Below are 16946 nucleotides of genomic sequence, written 5' to 3' on the forward strand. Positions count from 1 at the left end.
GATGGGAAGACCTCTGATATGATAGGAGGACCTCTGATATGATGGGAAGACCTCTGATATGATGGGAAGACCTCTGATATGATGGGAAGACCTCTGATATGATGGGAAGACCTCTGATATGATAGGAGGACCTCTGATATGATGGGAAGACCTCTGATATGATAGGAGGACCTCTGATATGATGGGAAGACCTCTGATATGATGGGAAGACCTCTGATATGATAGGAGGACCTCTGATATGATGGGAAGACCTCTGATATGATAGGAGGACCTCTGATATGATGGGAAGACTTCTGATATGATGGGAAGACCTCTGATATGATGGGAAGACCTCTGATATGATAGGAGGACCTCTGATATGATGGGAAGACCTCTGATATGATAGGAGGACCTCTGATATGATGGGAAGACCTCTGATATGATGGGAAGACCTCTGATGTGATAGGAGGACCTCTGATATGATGGGAAGACCTCTGATATGATGGGAAGACCTCTGATATGATGGGAAGACCTCTGATATGATAGGAGGACCTCTGATATGATGGGAAGACCTCTGATATGATAGGAGGACCTCCGATATGATGGGAAGACCTCTGATATGATGGGAAGACCTCTGATATGATGGGAAGACCTCTGATATGATAGGAGGACCTCTGATATGATGGGAAGACCTCTGATATGATAGGAGGACCTCTGATATGATGGGAAGACCTCTGATATGATGGGAAGACCTCTGATATGATGGGAAGACCTCTGATATGATAGGAGGACCTCTGATGTGATGGGAAGACCTCTGATATGATAGGAGGACCTCTGATATGATGGGAAGACCTCTGATATGATGGGAAAACCTCTGATGTGATAGGAGGACCTCTGATATGATGGGAAGACCTCTGATATGATGGGAAGACCTCTGATATGATAGGAGGACCTCTGATATGATAGGAGGACCTCTGATATGATGGAAGGACCTCTGATATGATGGGAAGACCTCTGATATGATGGGAGGACCTCTGATATGATGGGAGGACCTCTGATATGATGGGAGGACCTCTGAAATGATGGGAAGACCTCTGATATGATGGGAAGACCTCTGATATGATGGGAAGACCTCTGATATGATGGGAGGACCTCTGATATGATGGGAGGACCTCTGATATGATGGGAGGACCTCTGAAATGATGGGAAGACCTCTGATATGATGGGAAGACCTCTGATATGATGGGAAGACCTCTGATATGATGGGGAACCTCTGATGTGATGGGAGGACCTCTGATGTGATGGAGGGAATGCTAATGTGATGGAGGGAACTCTGATATGATGGGGGACCTCTAATATAATTGCGTGACCTCTGATGTGATTGGGGGACCTCTGATATAATTGCGTGATCTCTGATGTGATTGGGGGACCTCTGATGTGAAGGGGGGCTCTAATGTGAAGATGATTTCCTCCAGGCAGAGATGTGTACGGTCCCAGGCTCAGGTTTTCCATTGATAAGTAACATTGTAGAAGAAGGTTGGGCTGGTTGCTGCAGGCAGACAGGGAAATGCGGCTGTGCCGGTAGATGCATGGCGGTGAGATCTGCAGGGCGTTGGATATGATGCAGCATTCTTCTCTCTGCAACGCCTGTCCTTTGCTGACTTGCTAGATCTGTTATCCTCCTGCAGGAGGAGAGGGGGGGGGGGATGCAGCAAAGAGGGGGGGGGGGGTTGATGGACGGATGGGGTTAGGTGTGGCCCCCTTCCAGCCAATCAGCTCGCTGCTTTCAGCCACACCTCCACTGCAGCAGCATCCAAGGGTGACATCATGCCTGACAGCGACACGTCACCAACATCTGCTGCTGTGACCCCCGAGCAGCTCCGCTCCCCTCCCCCCTCCGCCGCAGACTCGACTTAGGTTACACAGTATTCTGCGCCATCTGCCTGGTGGACTACAAGTCCCAGAATCCTGATAGATGCCTTTAGATTGTAAGCTCTCATGAGCAGGGTCCTCCTAACCCTCTTGTATTGAATTGTATTGTAACTGTATTGTCTCCCTTTATAATGGAAAGCGCTGTGCTATATAAATCCTTTCTTATACTACATAATAATAATAATAATAATAATAATAATAATAGGGATTGTATTTAGCTGCTGGGCCATGCTGGGGCTTGTAGTTCCACATGAGCTGCATGCATAGGCATGCTGAGACTTTTAGTTCCACAGTAGATGAGGAATTATATGCTACAGGCTGGCTGTGATGGGGCTCATAGTTTCATGACATATTGGGGGGGGGGGGGGGGGAGCAAATTACTTGGAGTCTAGTAATGCTGGGGGTTTTAGTTCCACTGCAAGGCTGCACATTTCCACAGCTTACCTAGAGATCAGGCAGCTAGGCTGAGACTTGTAGTCCCCCCCCCTAAATTGCTAATAAAACCCCAGCAGGTACTCAAGAGCCAGGGAATACCCTTAGACTGGTGCTGCTGGGATTTGTTGTCCCACATAAACTGGAGATTCACAAAGAAGTATGATGATTAGATGGGTATGCTGAAACTTGTGGTTCCACAGTAGATAAGGAATTTTATGGTTTTTAAAGAGTGGCTCAGATGGGCCTGGGCTTCCACAACTTACCTAGATATCAGGAGGCTATGCTGGGACTTGTAGTCCCTCCATTGCTATAAAACACCAGCAGGTTCTCAGGAGCTGGGGAATACCTTTAGACTGGTGATGTTGGGATTAGTAGTCCCACATAAACTGGAAAGTCACAAAGAAGTTTGATGATTACACGGGTATGCTGAGGCTTGTGGTTCCACAAGAGAAGTATGTTACTTGTGATGGGTCCTGTAGTTCCAAGACAGATGCCTTGTAGATTAGAAATGCTGGGGGTTGTAGTTCCACTGCAATGTGATTAAGACAGGCTGCCAGCTTCTACAGCTGATCCAGAGATCAGAGGGCTAGGCTGAGACTTGTAGTCCCATTGCTATTCAAGCACCAGCAGGTACTCAGGAGCCAGAGAATACCCTTAGACTCGTGATGCTGGGATTTGTAGTCCCACATTAGCTGGAGAGCCACAAAGTAGTATGATGATCAGACGGGTATGCTGAGACTTGTGGTTCCACAATAGAAAAGGGATTGCAAATTACACAGAGACTGGCTTTGAGGGGTCCTGCAGTTCCAAAACAGGTAGAGGATAGCAGATTCCTTGGAAATGCTGGGGGTTGTAGTACCGCTACAATGTGTTTAAGAACAGCTGCCAGCTTCTACATCTTACCTAGAGATCAGGAGGCTATGCTGGGACGTGTAGTCCTTCCATTGCTAATGAAACACCAACAGGAACTTAAGAGCTGGGAAATACCCTTAGACTGGTGATGCTGGGATTTGTAGTCCCATGGAAACTGGAGAGTCACAAAGTAGTATGATGATTAGATGGGTATGCTGAGACTTGTGGTTCCACAGTAGATAAGGGATTGTACATTACACACAGACTGGCTGTGAGGGGTCCTGCAGTTCCAAAACAGGTAGGGGGATAGCAGATTCATTGAAAATGCTGGGGGTTGTAGTACCGCTACAATGTGATTAAGAACAGCTACCAGCTTCTATATCTTACCTACAGATCAGAAGGCTATGCTGGGACTTGTAGTCCCTCCATTGCTCAAAAAAAACCAGCAGGTTCTCAGGAGCTGGGGAATACCTTTAGACTGGTGATGCTGGGATTTGTAGTCCCTCCATTGCTATAAAACACAAACAGGTACTCAAGAGCCAGGGAATACCCTTAGACTGGTGATGCTGGGATTTGTAGTCCCACGTAAACTGGAGAGTCACAAAGAAGTTTGATGATTACACGGGTATGCTGAGGCTTGTGGTTCCACAAGAGAAGGGACATTGTATGTTACTTGTGATGGGTCCTGTAGTTCCGAAACACATATAAGACACCAGATGCCTTGGAGACTAGAAATGCTGGGAGTTGTAGTTCTACTGCAATGTGGTTAAGACAGGCTGCCAGCTTCTAAGGCTGATCCAGAGATCAGGAGGCTAGGCTGAGACTTGTAGTCCCTCCATGACTATTCAAGCACCAGCAGGTACTCAGGAGCTGGAGAATATCCTTAACTGGTGATGCTGGGATTTGTAGTCCCACATAAGCTGGAGAGCCACAAAGTAGTATGATGATTAGACGGGTAGGCTGAGACTTGTGGTTCCACAATAGAAAAGGGATTGCAAATTACACAGAGACTGGCTGTGAGGGGTCCTGGAGTTCCAAAACAGGTAGGGGATAGCAGATTCTTGGAAATGCTGGGGGTTGTAGTTCCGCTGCAATGTGATTAAGAACAGCTGCCAGCTTCCACATTTTACCTAGAGATCGGAAGGCTATGCTGGGACTTGTAGTCCTTCCATTGCTAATGAAACACCAACGGGTACTCAAGAGCCGGGGAATACCCTTAGACTGGTGATGCTGGGATTTGTAGTCCCACGTAAACTGAAGAGTCACAAAGAAGTATGATGATTAAACGGGTATGCTGAGACTTGTGGTTCCACAGTAGATAAGGAATTTTATGTTATTTAAAGAGTGGCCCAGATGGGCCTGGGCTTCCACAGCTTACCTAGATATCAGGAGGCTATGCTGGGACTTTTAGTCCCTCCATTGCTAATAAAACACCAGCAGGTTCTCAGGAGCTGGGGAATACCTTTAGACTGGTGATGCTGGGATTTGTAGTCCCACATAAACTGGAAAGTCACAAAGAAGTTTGATGATTACACGGGTATGCTGAGGCTTGTGGTTTCACAAGAGAAGGGACATTGTATGTTAATTCTCATGGGTCCTGTAGTCCCAAAACAGATATAAGACACTAGATGCCTTGGAGACTAGAAATGCTGGGGGTTGTAGTTCCACTGCAATGTGGTTAAGACAGGCTGCCAGCTTCTACGGCTGATCAAGACCAATCTGGTTCAAGTCTGGGCTCTGGCTCGGACACCTTAAGGATATTCACAGAGTTGTCCCATAGCTACTCCTTTGTTATCTTGGCTGTGTGCTTAGGGTCCTTGTCCTGTTGGAAGATGGACCTTTGCCCCAGTCTGAGGTCCAGAGTGCTCTGGAGCAGGATTTCATCAAAGATGTCTCTGTACATTGCTGCATTCATCTTTCCCTCAATCCTGACTAGTCTTCCAGTTCCTGCCACTGAAGAACACCCCCACAGCATGAAACTGCCACCACCATGCTTCACTGTAGGGATGATATTGGCCAGGTGATGAGCAGTGTCTGGTTTCCTTCAGACATGATGCTTGCCATTCAGGCAAAGAGTTCAATCTTTGTTTCATCAGACCAGAGAATGTTGCTTCTCATGGTCTGAGACCTTCAGGTGCCTTTTGGCAAACTCCAGGTGGGCTGTCATGTGCCTTTTTCTGAGGAGTAGCTTAATTGGCTTGGCAGGCCGGATTGGTGGAGTGCTGCAGAGATGGTTGTTCTTCTGGAAGGTTCTCCTCTCTCCACAGAGAAATGCTGGAGCTCTCTCAGAGTGACCATCGGGTTCTTGGTCCCCTCCCTGACTAAGGCCACTCAGTTTGGCCGGGCGACCCACTCTAGGAAGACTTCTTCCATTTACGGATGATGGAGGCCACTGTGCTCATTGGGACCTTCAATAATGCAGACGTTTTTCTGTACCCTTCCCCAGATCTGTGCTTCCATACAATCCTGTCTCTGAGGTCTACAGACAATTCCTTGGATTTCATGGCTTGGTTTGTGCTTTGACATGCACTGTTACCTGTGGGACCTTATATAGACAGACGTGTGCCTTTTCATATCATGTCCAATCAACTGAATATATCACAGGTGGACTCCAATCAAGTTGTAGAAACATCTCAAGGATGATCAGTGAAAACAGGATGCACCTGAGCTCAATTTTGAGTGTCATAGCAAAGGCTGTGATACTTATGTACATGGGATTTTTTTCAGTGGGAAAGTGGGGGGAACGCAGTTCCGGCACCTCCAGCCCTGAATGTATGTAATGGCAAGGAGTGCTGGGTTGTGCTACACTGATCTATTGATGCTGGCTGCTGAGGAACCTATTGTTGCTGGAGGGGATCTATTCCTGCAGGAGGATTTATTGCTGCTGGGAATATCTAATGTGGCTGCTGGGGGATCTATTGTCTCTGGAAGAGATCTAGTTTTGCAGGGGGGGGGGGTCTATTGTTGCTGGAGGGGATCTATTCCTGCAGGAGGATTTATTGCTGCTGGGAATATCTAATGTGGCTGCTGGGGGATCTATTGTCTCTGGAAGAGATCTCGTTTTGCAGGGGGGTCTATTGTTGCTGGAGGGGATCTATTCCTGCAGGAGGATTTATTGCTGCTGGGAATATCTAATGTGGCTGCTGGGGGATCTATTGTCTCTGGAAGAGATCTCGTTTTGCAGGGGGGGTCTATTGTTGCTGGAGCAGATATATTCCTGCAGGAAGATTTATTGCTGCTGGGAATATCTAATGTGGCTGCTGGGGGATCTATTGTCTCTGGAAGAGATCTCGTTTTGCAGGGGGGGTCTATTGTTGCTGGGTGGGTCTTATGTTGCTGAGGGGTCAGTTGTTGCTGGGAGGGATCTACTGTTTAGGCAGCAGTCTATTGATGCTGGCTGCTGGGAGATCTGTTGTTGCTGCTGAGGGCCCATTGTTTCTGGCTGGATCTATTGTTGCTGGGGGATCTATTGTTGTTGGCTGCATGGGATCTATTTTTCTGCTTTTTTGTTATCATTAACAAATTCCATACAAATTGCTTAGTACCACAAATGTTACTTTGTTCTGTATTTTCTAAAAGGGATGGTACTGGGAGGTGGGTAGTGGGTGGAACCAAGGAACGGTTCACGGAGGTAGGTAGGGGCGGAGACAAGGGGTAAGTCCAAAAGAGGGAGTTCCTGCACCTATTCTTTTATTTTTAATAAATTTGCAAAGATTTTAAACAAACTTCTTTCACATTGTCATTATGGGGGATTGTTTGTAGAATTTTGAGGAAAATAATGAATTTAATCCATTTTGGAATAAGGCTGTAACATAACAAAATGTGGATAAAGTGAAGCGCTGTGAATACTTTCCGGATGCACTGAAATATCATTTTCGGGTGGATTAACCTTTAGAAGATTAAATAAAATCTGTCAAGCTGTATTGTACTAGGAGGGGGAGGGGGTGGTAACATTACTAGGATCATATTATAGTGTAGAAGTCTTGTTAAATGGATTAGGAGGTAAAGGTTGATAACAGTCATTATCGTCACTGAAAGGTCACCATCTCACAGCAGATGGCAGCCTGCCTACAGCATATGTGGAAGGTTCCTCCAACTACACCTGGACCAGACTCCATGATCCTGCACACGGGTCCTGGACGGCACAGTGACTTTGCCTAGGCGGAGATTATGTCATTTCACTGCTGCAGGCAGACAGAAGCATTTCCTCAGTCTCCTCCCTCCCAGTGATTACACTATAACATCATAACTTTGCAGCAAGTAACAAGACGGGAGGATGCAGCAGGGGCTGATCTGTGTCAAACAATTTTAGACACCACCAAGAACAGCACGGGCACCAGAATGTGCATAAATGTGTCATCTCTAAGCCCACATCCCAGTCCAGGAAATAGATGGTGACCCTGGATGATGCCTGAACAAAAATGGCCCCGTCCCTCTGGAGAGAAAAGCAAATGTGGACATTGTACTGGGGCCCTATGATTTACAATGGTGGCCCCATCGGACAGCAATAAGAACCTAACAAATGCTCTAACCCAGGGGTGGTCAACTTGAAAGTTTTAGAGGGCCTCAAGTGTGGCTCCAACTCCTGTAGAGGGATGCACAATAGCAGCGCATTTTTGCACCTTAACGCCAAAAAAATGTTGGCCCTGCTTCATTTTATTGCAGTGTATTGCAATGTACATGGAAGGTAGGGTACAATAACCCCCCAGAATTGGTGTCAGTGAGTTCAATAATAACCTCCAGCATTGGTGTCAGTGAGTTCAATAATAACCTTCAGCATTGGTGTCAGTGAGGTAAATGATAACCCCCAGCATTGGTGTCAGTGAGTTAAATGATAACCCCCAGCATTGGTGTCAGTGAGTTAAATAATAACCTCCGGCATTGGTGTCAGTGAGTTAAATAATAACCCCCAGCATTGGTGTCAGTGGATGTAATAATAACCCCCAGCATTGGTGTCAGTGAGATAAATAATAACCCCCAGCATTGGTGTCAGTGAGTTAAATAATAACCCCCAGCATTGGTGTCAGTGAGTTAATTAATAACCTCCAGCATTGGTGTCAGTGAGGTAAATGATAACCCCCAGCATTGGTGTCAGTGAGTTAAATGATAACCTCCAGCATTGGCGTCAGTGAGTTAAATAATAACCCCCAGCATTGGTGTCAGTGAGTTCAATAATAACCTCCAGCATTGGTGTCAGTGAGGTAAATGATAACCCCCAGCATTGGTGTCAGTGAGTTAAATGATAACCCCCAGCATTGGTGTCAGTGAGTTAAATGATAACCCCCAGCATTGGTGTCAGTGAGTAAAATGATAACCCCCAGCATTGGTGTCAGTGAGTTCAATGATAACTCCCAGCATTGGTGTCAGTGAGTTAAATGATAACCCCCAGCATTGGTGTCAGTGAGTAAAATGATAACCCCCAGCATTGGTGTCAGTGAGTTAATTAATAACCCCCAGCATTGGTGTCAGTGAGTTCAATGATAACTCCCAGCATTGGTGTCAGTGAGTTAAATGATAACCCCCAGCATTGGTGTCAGTGAGTAAAATGATAACCCCCAGCATTGGTGTCAGTGAGTTAAATGATAACCCACAGCATTGGTGTCAGTGAGGTAAATGATAACCCCCAGCATTGGTGTCAGTGAGTTAAATGATAACCCCCAGCATTGGTGTCAGTGAGTTAAATGATAACCCACAGCATTGCTGTCAGTGAGTTAATTAATAACCTCCAGCATTGGTGTCAGTGAGTTAATTAATAACCCCCAGCATTGGTGTCAGTGAGTTCAATAATAACCCCCAGCATTGGTGTCAGTGAGTAAAATGATAACCCCCAGCATTGGTGTCAGTGAGTTAATTAATAACCCCCAGCATTGGTGTCAGTGAGTTCAATGATAACTCCCAGCATTGGTGTCAGTGAGTTAAATGATAACCCCCAGCATTGGTGTCAGTGAGTAAAATGATAACCCCCAGCATTGGTGTCAGTGAGTTAATTAATAACCCCCAGCATTGGTGTCAGTGAGGTAAATGATAACCCCCAGCATTGGTGTCAGTGAGTTAAATGATAACCCCCAGCATTGGTGTCAGTGAGTTAAATGATAACCCACAGCATTGCTGTCAGTGAGTTAATTAATAACCTCCAGCATTGGTGTCAGTGAGTTAATTAATAACCCCCAGCATTGGTGTCAGTGAGTTCAATAATAACCCCCAGCATTGGCGTCAGTGAGTTAAATGATATCCCCCAGCATTGGCGTCAGTGAGTTAAATGATAACCCCCAGCATTGGTGTCAGTGAGTTAAATGATAACCCCCAGCATTGCTGTCAGTGAGTTAATTAATAACCCCCAGCATTGGTGTCAGTGAGTTAAATATTAACCCCCAGCATTGGTGTCAGTGAGTTAAATAATAACCTCAGCATTGGTGTCAGTGAGATAAATAATAACCCCCAGCATTGGTGTCAGTGAGTTCAATAATAACCCCCAGCATTGGTGTCAGGGAGTTAAATAATAACCCTCAGCATTGGTGTCAGTGAGATAAATAATAACCCCCAGCACTGTCAGTGCGTGCAATAATAACCCCCAGCATTGGTGTCAGTAAGTTAAATAATAACCTCCAGCATTGGTGTCAGTGAGTTCAATAATAACCCCCAGCATTGGTGTCAGGGAGTTAAATAATAACCCTCAGCATTGGTGTCAGTGAGATAAATAATAACCCCCAGCACTGTCAGTGCGTGCAATAATAACCCCCAGCATTGGTGTCAGTAAGTTAAATAATAACCCCCAGCATTGGTGTCAGTGAGTTCAATAATAACCCCCAGCATTGGTGTCAGGGAGTTAAATAATAACCCTCAGCATTGGTGTCAGTGAGATAAATAATAACCCCCAGCACTGTCAGTGCGTGCAATAATAACCTCAAGCATTGGTGTCAGTGAGTTCAGTAATAACCCCCAGCATTGGTGTCAGTGAGTTCAATAATAACCCCCAGCATTGGTGTCAGTGAGTTAAATAATAACCCCCAGCATTGGTGTCAGTGAGTTCAATAATAACCCCCGGCATTGGTGTCAGTGAGTTCAATAATAACCCCTGGCATTGGTGTCAGTGAGTTCAATAATAACCTCCAGCATTGGTGTCAGTGAGTTCAATGATAACCCCTGGCATTGGTGTCAGTGAGTTCAATAATAACCCCCAGCATTGGTGTCAGTGAGTTAAATGATATCCCCCAGCATTGGTGTCAGTGAGTTAAATAATAACCCCCGGCATTGGTGTCAGTGAGTTCAATAATAACCCCCAGCATTGGTGTCAGTGAGTTAAATGATATCCCCCAGCATTGGTGTCAGTGAGTTAAATAATAACCCCCGGCATTGGTGTCAATGAGTTCAATAATAACCCCCAGCACTGTCAGTGCGTGCAATAATAACCTCAAGCATTTGTGTCAGTGAGTTCAGTAATAACCCCCAGCATTGGTGTCAGTGAGATAAATGATAACCCCCAGCATTGGTGTCAGTGAGATAAATAATAACCCCCAGCATTGGTGTCAGTGAGTTCAATAATAACCCCCAGCATTGGTGTCAGTGAGTTCAATAATAACCCCTGGCATTGGTGTCAGTGAGTTCAATAATAACCCCCAGCATTGGTGTCAGTGAGTTAAATTATATCCCCCAGCATTGGTGTCAGTGAGTTAAATAATAACCCCTGGCATTGGTGTCAGTGAGTTCAATAATAACCCCCGGCATTGGTGTCAGTGAGTTCAATAATAACCCCCGGCATTGGTGTCAGTGGATACAATTATAACCCCTAGCATTGGTGTCAGTGAGTTAAATATTAACCCCCAGCATCGGTGTCAGTGAGTTCAGTAGTAACCCCCAGCATTGGTGTCAGTGGGTTAAATAATAACCTCCAGCATCGGTGTCAGTGAGTTCAATAATAACCCCCAGCATTGGTGTCATTGAGTTCAATAATAACCCCCAGCATTGGTGTCAGTGGGTTAAATAATAACCCCCAGCATTGGTGTCAGTGAGTTAAATAATAACCTCAGCATTGGTGTCAGTGAGTTCAATAATAACCCCCAGCATTGGTGTCAGTGAGTTAAATAATAACCCCCAGCATTGGTGTCAGTGAGTTAAATAACCTCCAGCATTGGTGTCAGTGACTTAAATAATAACCCCCAGCATTGGTGTCAGTGAGTTCAATAATAACCCCCAGCATGGGTGTCAGTGGGTTAAATAATAACCCCCAGCATTGGTGTCAGTGAGTTAAATAATAACCTCCAGCATTGGTGTCAGTGGGTTAAATAATAACCCCCAGCATTGGTGTCAGTGAGTTAAATAACCCCCAGCATTGGTGTCAGTGAGTTAAATAACCCCCAGCATTGGTGTCAGTGAGTTAAATAATAACCCCCAGCATTGGTGTCAGTGAGTTAAATAACCCCCAGCATTGGTGTCAGTGAGTTCAGTAATAATAGAAAATATTTGTCCTAACCAATCGTGTAATGACCAACACCCCAATGAAGGTATGTATAGAATGTGCAAAAACGGGGCTTTCCCGGTGCTAGACTACCCCACTCAGTATGACAACATTCACAAAAGATTTAAAACATGAATTTTATTCAAATCAAAAAATGTTATTAAAATTCAATCCAACACATGATTGATTCATATGTCACTATACAACAGTACAGCGCAATAAATAGAAATAGTAGAATGACCCTTTCTCCAAGACTCAAGCTTAACCTCTCACAAAGAGTGACAGTGTGCCCAAGTATATGTCAGAGGGCAAGACTGCTCCGACGCGTTTCATTTAAATAGCTTCTTCAGGGATATTGGGTGAAGAGGGCTCACAATATCAGATTACTATAAAAAAAGAAAGAAAAATAATAATAGATATAATCATAGAACATATTCATATCATATTTCATTTTCATCCAATATTCTTCATTTTATAATCCTATTAAGTTCATACAACATAAAATTGTCACTTACATATCATTGTGATTTCAATAGAGAAGGGGTGGTAAATATTTGCCTAAATCCAGATTGTTGATAAGCCAAGACATCTGTGATTATCAATCATAGATGAAAGCGAGGCAAGATCTCCCGCACCATAGAGGAAAAAGAGAGAGCGCCCCCCCCCCCCCCCCCGCATCCAGGGGTCCGACCCAATTGAGGGAGGGGAGTTTCTAAATATGCATCAACATATTTCCTAGAACATAAAAACAAATGGAACATAATATATCCTGCGGGGTACCCAACTGCCCAAGGAGAAATCAATCAAGAAATCCCTACAGGGGTTCCCATGACACCGCCAGCTGCCCAGGTAAGGTATCCAAGGACCTACCTCAAATCCCCTTCAGGAAAGGCTCCACACCAAGACACAGCCTCAAATCTCTAAACAGATGGGCACAGGAGAGAAGAAACCACCGAAAAGGGGTAAAACTGACAAGATTGACCAGGTGGATATAGATAATCCAGGCATAAGCAAAATCAAAAAGTTACCCTAGTGAATCTGGACAGATTTCCCACTTGTCTCCCCTACCACCGGACATCAGTATAGCTGCCAACAAAATGACAGCTCCTTAAATAGGGGAGCTCTATGCATGAGTTCAATAATAACCCCCAGCATTGGTGTCAGTGAGTTCAATAATAACCCCCAGCATTGGTGTCAGTGGATGCAATTATAACCACCAGCATTGGTGTCAGTGAGTTCAATAATAACCTCCAGCATTGGTGTCAGTGAGTGCAATAATATCCCCCATCTCTGGTATATAGTAATAACTCCCAGCTCAGGTGTCAGTGAGTTCAATAATAACCTCCAGCATTGGTGTCAGCAGACACAATAATAACCCCCAGCATTGGTGTCAGTGAGTTCAATAATAACCCCCAGCATTGGTGTTAGTGGATGTAATAATAACCCCCAGAATTAGTGTCAGTGAGTTCAATATTAACCCCCAGCATTGGTCTCAGTTGATACAGTTATAACCCCTAGCATTGGTGTCAGTGAGTTCAATAATAACCCCCAGCATTGGTCTCAGTTGATACAGTTATAACCCCTAGCATTGGTGTCAGTGAGTTCAATAATAACCCCTAGCATTGGTGTCAGTGAGTTCAATAATAACCCCCAGCATTGGTCTCAGTGGATACAATTATATCCCCTAGCATTGGTGTCAGTGAGTTCGATAATAACCCCCAGCATTGGTGTCAGTGAGTTCGATAATAACCCCCAGCATTGGTGTCAGTGTACACAACAATAACCCCCAGCATTGGTGTCAGTGAGTTCAATAATAACCCCTAGCATTGGTGTCAGTGAGTTCAATAATAACCCCTAGCATTGGTGTCAGTGAGTTCAATAATAACCCCCAGCATTGGTGTCAGTGTATGCAACAATAACCCCCAGCATTGGTGTCAGTGTACGCAACAATAACCCCCAGCATTGGTGTCAGTGTACGCAACAATAACCCCCAGCATTGGTGTCAGTGTACGCAACAATAACCCCCAGCATTGGTGTCAGTGTACGCAACAATAACCCCCAGCATTGGTGTCAGTGTACGCAACAATAACCCCCAGCATTGGTTGCACACATTAAATCTAATTGGCTTCCATAAGGCTCCATTCACACCTGCGTGTTGCGTTTTTTTCTCTCTGCGTGGCAACATAGAGCAGCCCGTTCACTTTAAGTGACACTACTACATGCGACAAACGCGTCAAAGTAGCTTTGCGCCTTTTTTGTTTTTGCAGGGCGTGTTTTTGGCATGCTACCCAAATTCAGGGTGCCATTAGGAATTAACGGCACCGCTAGCGCGATGGGCGTTTTGACATGTTTCTGGGAACGCATGCAGAAACACGTGCACTCCCGGAACACAAAGATGTAAATGGGGCCTAACGCGTGCGTGTAGCGTCGCTCCTCCTGCACAAGTGTGAACAGAGCCTATGCTCAGTTCCCACCACTAATATATCGTAGCATGGCGTTGGGTTGATGGGTTATTTGCGCCCAATGCCGGCGGCTCCTCTTATATTTTGATATCTATTGCCGTCTTTCCCTTTATCTTGGCTCCTCCATCCGCCGGGTTTATTGTGTCTCTTGCTCTCCTCTCTGTCTGCTAACGATGTTACACGCTCGCCCGCCTCCGCCCCCCCCTGGCGTTTATCAGACAGACGAGATCCTCAGCCCAGACTCCTCATCGCCCCCCATGCCCGGCGGCTCCGGCTAATGTCTTTATCCGTGCAGAGAGCGAGAGCGATGGATAATGGGAGCGTCACCCACAGACACACTGACACACAAAACCCGGCCGCACAGAAAGGGCGCGCCGCCGCGCACAGCAGGTGAACACCACACCTCAATACTACTCGCTGTTACTAATAGGGCTAGATCACTATTGGTGGCGCAAAAGATCTGTGGTCGACGCTGTGACAATTTTATTCTCAGGATCCTGGGAGCCCGATTTATATTTAAACCCCAAAACGCAGCATGCCCCCATTTTAACCACTTCTGGACCGGAAGGATTTGCCCCCTTAATGACCAGGCCATTTATTTGCGATTCTCACTGCATTACTTTAACGGACAATTGCGCAGTCGTGCAACGCTGTACCCAAATAAAATTAATGTCCTTTTCCCCCACATATAGAGCTTTTTTTTTTTTTATTAATTTTATAACCAACAAACATACAAAAAAAAAAAAAGAAAAATAACAAATCACATATCAAAATCTATACTCTATAATAGAAAAAAAAAAAGAAAAGAAGAAAAAAAAGAAGAAAAAAAAAAAAGAGCTTTCTTTTGGTGGTATTTGATCACCTGTGCGATTTTTAGTTATTGCGCTAAAAACAAAAAAAGAGCGACAATTCTGAAAAGAAAAAAAAACAATATTTTTTATTTTCTGCTATATGACATTCCCCAAAAAATGTAAAAATCAAAATTTTTCAGTATTTTAGGCCAATTTGTTTTCTGCTACATATTTTTGGTAAAAAAAATCCAAATAAGCATATTTTGATAGGATTTGTGCAAAAGTTATCACGTCTACAAACTAGGGGAAAGATTTATGTCATTTTTATTTATTTATTTAATTTTTTTAATAGTAATGGCGGCGATCTGCGATTTTTAGCGGGACTGCGACATTGCAGTGGACAGATCGGACCGCTAACTGACATTTTTGACACTTTTGGGGGGACCAGTGACATTACTACAGTAATCAGTGCTATAAATATGCCCTGTTACTGTAATAATGACACTGGCAGGGAAAGGGTTAACCCAGGGTTGATCAAAGGGTTAAGTGTGAGCCTTGGGGAGTGTTTTCTAACTGTGGGGGGAAGGACTTGTGAAATGATCACAGAGGCCTGTGATCCTATATACAGGGCTGTCTTTAATATTGTTTGGACCCTGGGCAAATATTTTCTTGGGCCCTCTAAAATCCACTTAGTACCTATTTGCAGGCAGTGCGGGCTCCAGGGGCTGCTGCTTTGGGCTCCAGGGGCTGCTGCTTTGGGCCCCAGGGGCTGCTGCTTTGGGCCCCAGGGACTGCTGCTTTGGGCCCCACAACAATGACTGGACCCAGGGCAGCTGCCCCTTTTGCCCTGTGTTAAAGGCGGCCCTGCCTATATAGAAGGATCACAGGCGCTCTGTGTTAATTTCAGAGAGAACGGTCAGCTGTGTTTACAACAGCTGACCGTCCTTCTCTCTCAGCGGGGAGCGATCGCGGGTGCCCGGAAGCAATCGCGGCCGCCGGCCCCGTGGATCGGTATCCCCGTTGCCTGGTGGGGGCGGGTGCGTGCCTCCGGCGGCACGCTCGCCCCCAGGAGCGCTCCCGCGTACCGCCAAACATGTACGGCAGTTCATGCAGCTGAGCCAGCCTGCTGCAGTAAACCTGCAGTGGGCGGTTGCAAGTAGTTAATGTATTAAAGATGCTTGTCAACACACTGCGCTGTCGTTTTTGTGACATTTCAATAAAGTTTTAAAAAAAAACAAAAAAACAATGCATCGCACTGCTCTTACACGCAGTGGCGCACCATAAGGCGCTCCTGTTGTTGTGAATGGGCTCTAATGGCTAATTTATTCACACTAACTTGCATTTTAACGTCCATTGATATGCACTGCTCGAAGAAAGAAAAATGAAAGGAACACTTTGAAAACACATCAGATCTCAATGGGGAAAAATCTCATGCTGGATATCTATACTGGTATGGACTGGGTAATGTGTTAGAATCTATACTGGTATGGACTGGGTAATGTGTTAGAATCTATACTGGTATGGACTGGGTAATGTGTTAGAATCTATACTGGTATGGACTGGGTAATGTGTTAGAATCTATACTGGTATGGACTGGGTAATGTGTTAGGATCTATACTGGTATGGACTGGGTAATGTGTTAGGATCTATACTGGTATGGACTGGGTAATGTGTTAGGATCTATACTGGTATGGACTGGGTAATGTGTTAAAATCTATACTGGTATGGACTGGGTAATGTGTTAGGATCTATACTGGTATGGACTGGGTAATGTGTTAGGATCTATACTGGTATGGACTGGGTAATGTGTTAGGATCTATACTGGTATGGACTGGGTAATGTGTTAGGATCTATACTGGTATGGACTGGGTAATGTGTTAGAATCTATACTGGTATGGACTGGGTAATGTGTTAGGATCTATACTGGTATGGACTGGGTAATGTGTTAGGATCTATACTGGTATGGACTGGGTAATGTGTTAGGATCTATACTGGTATGGACTGGGTAATGTGTTAGGATCTATACTGGTATGGACTGGG

This window comes from Pelophylax lessonae (genome assembly GCF_965119305.1).
Source record: "Pelophylax lessonae genome assembly, chromosome: 9".
Taxonomy (NCBI): Eukaryota; Metazoa; Chordata; class Amphibia; order Anura; family Ranidae; genus Pelophylax; species Pelophylax lessonae.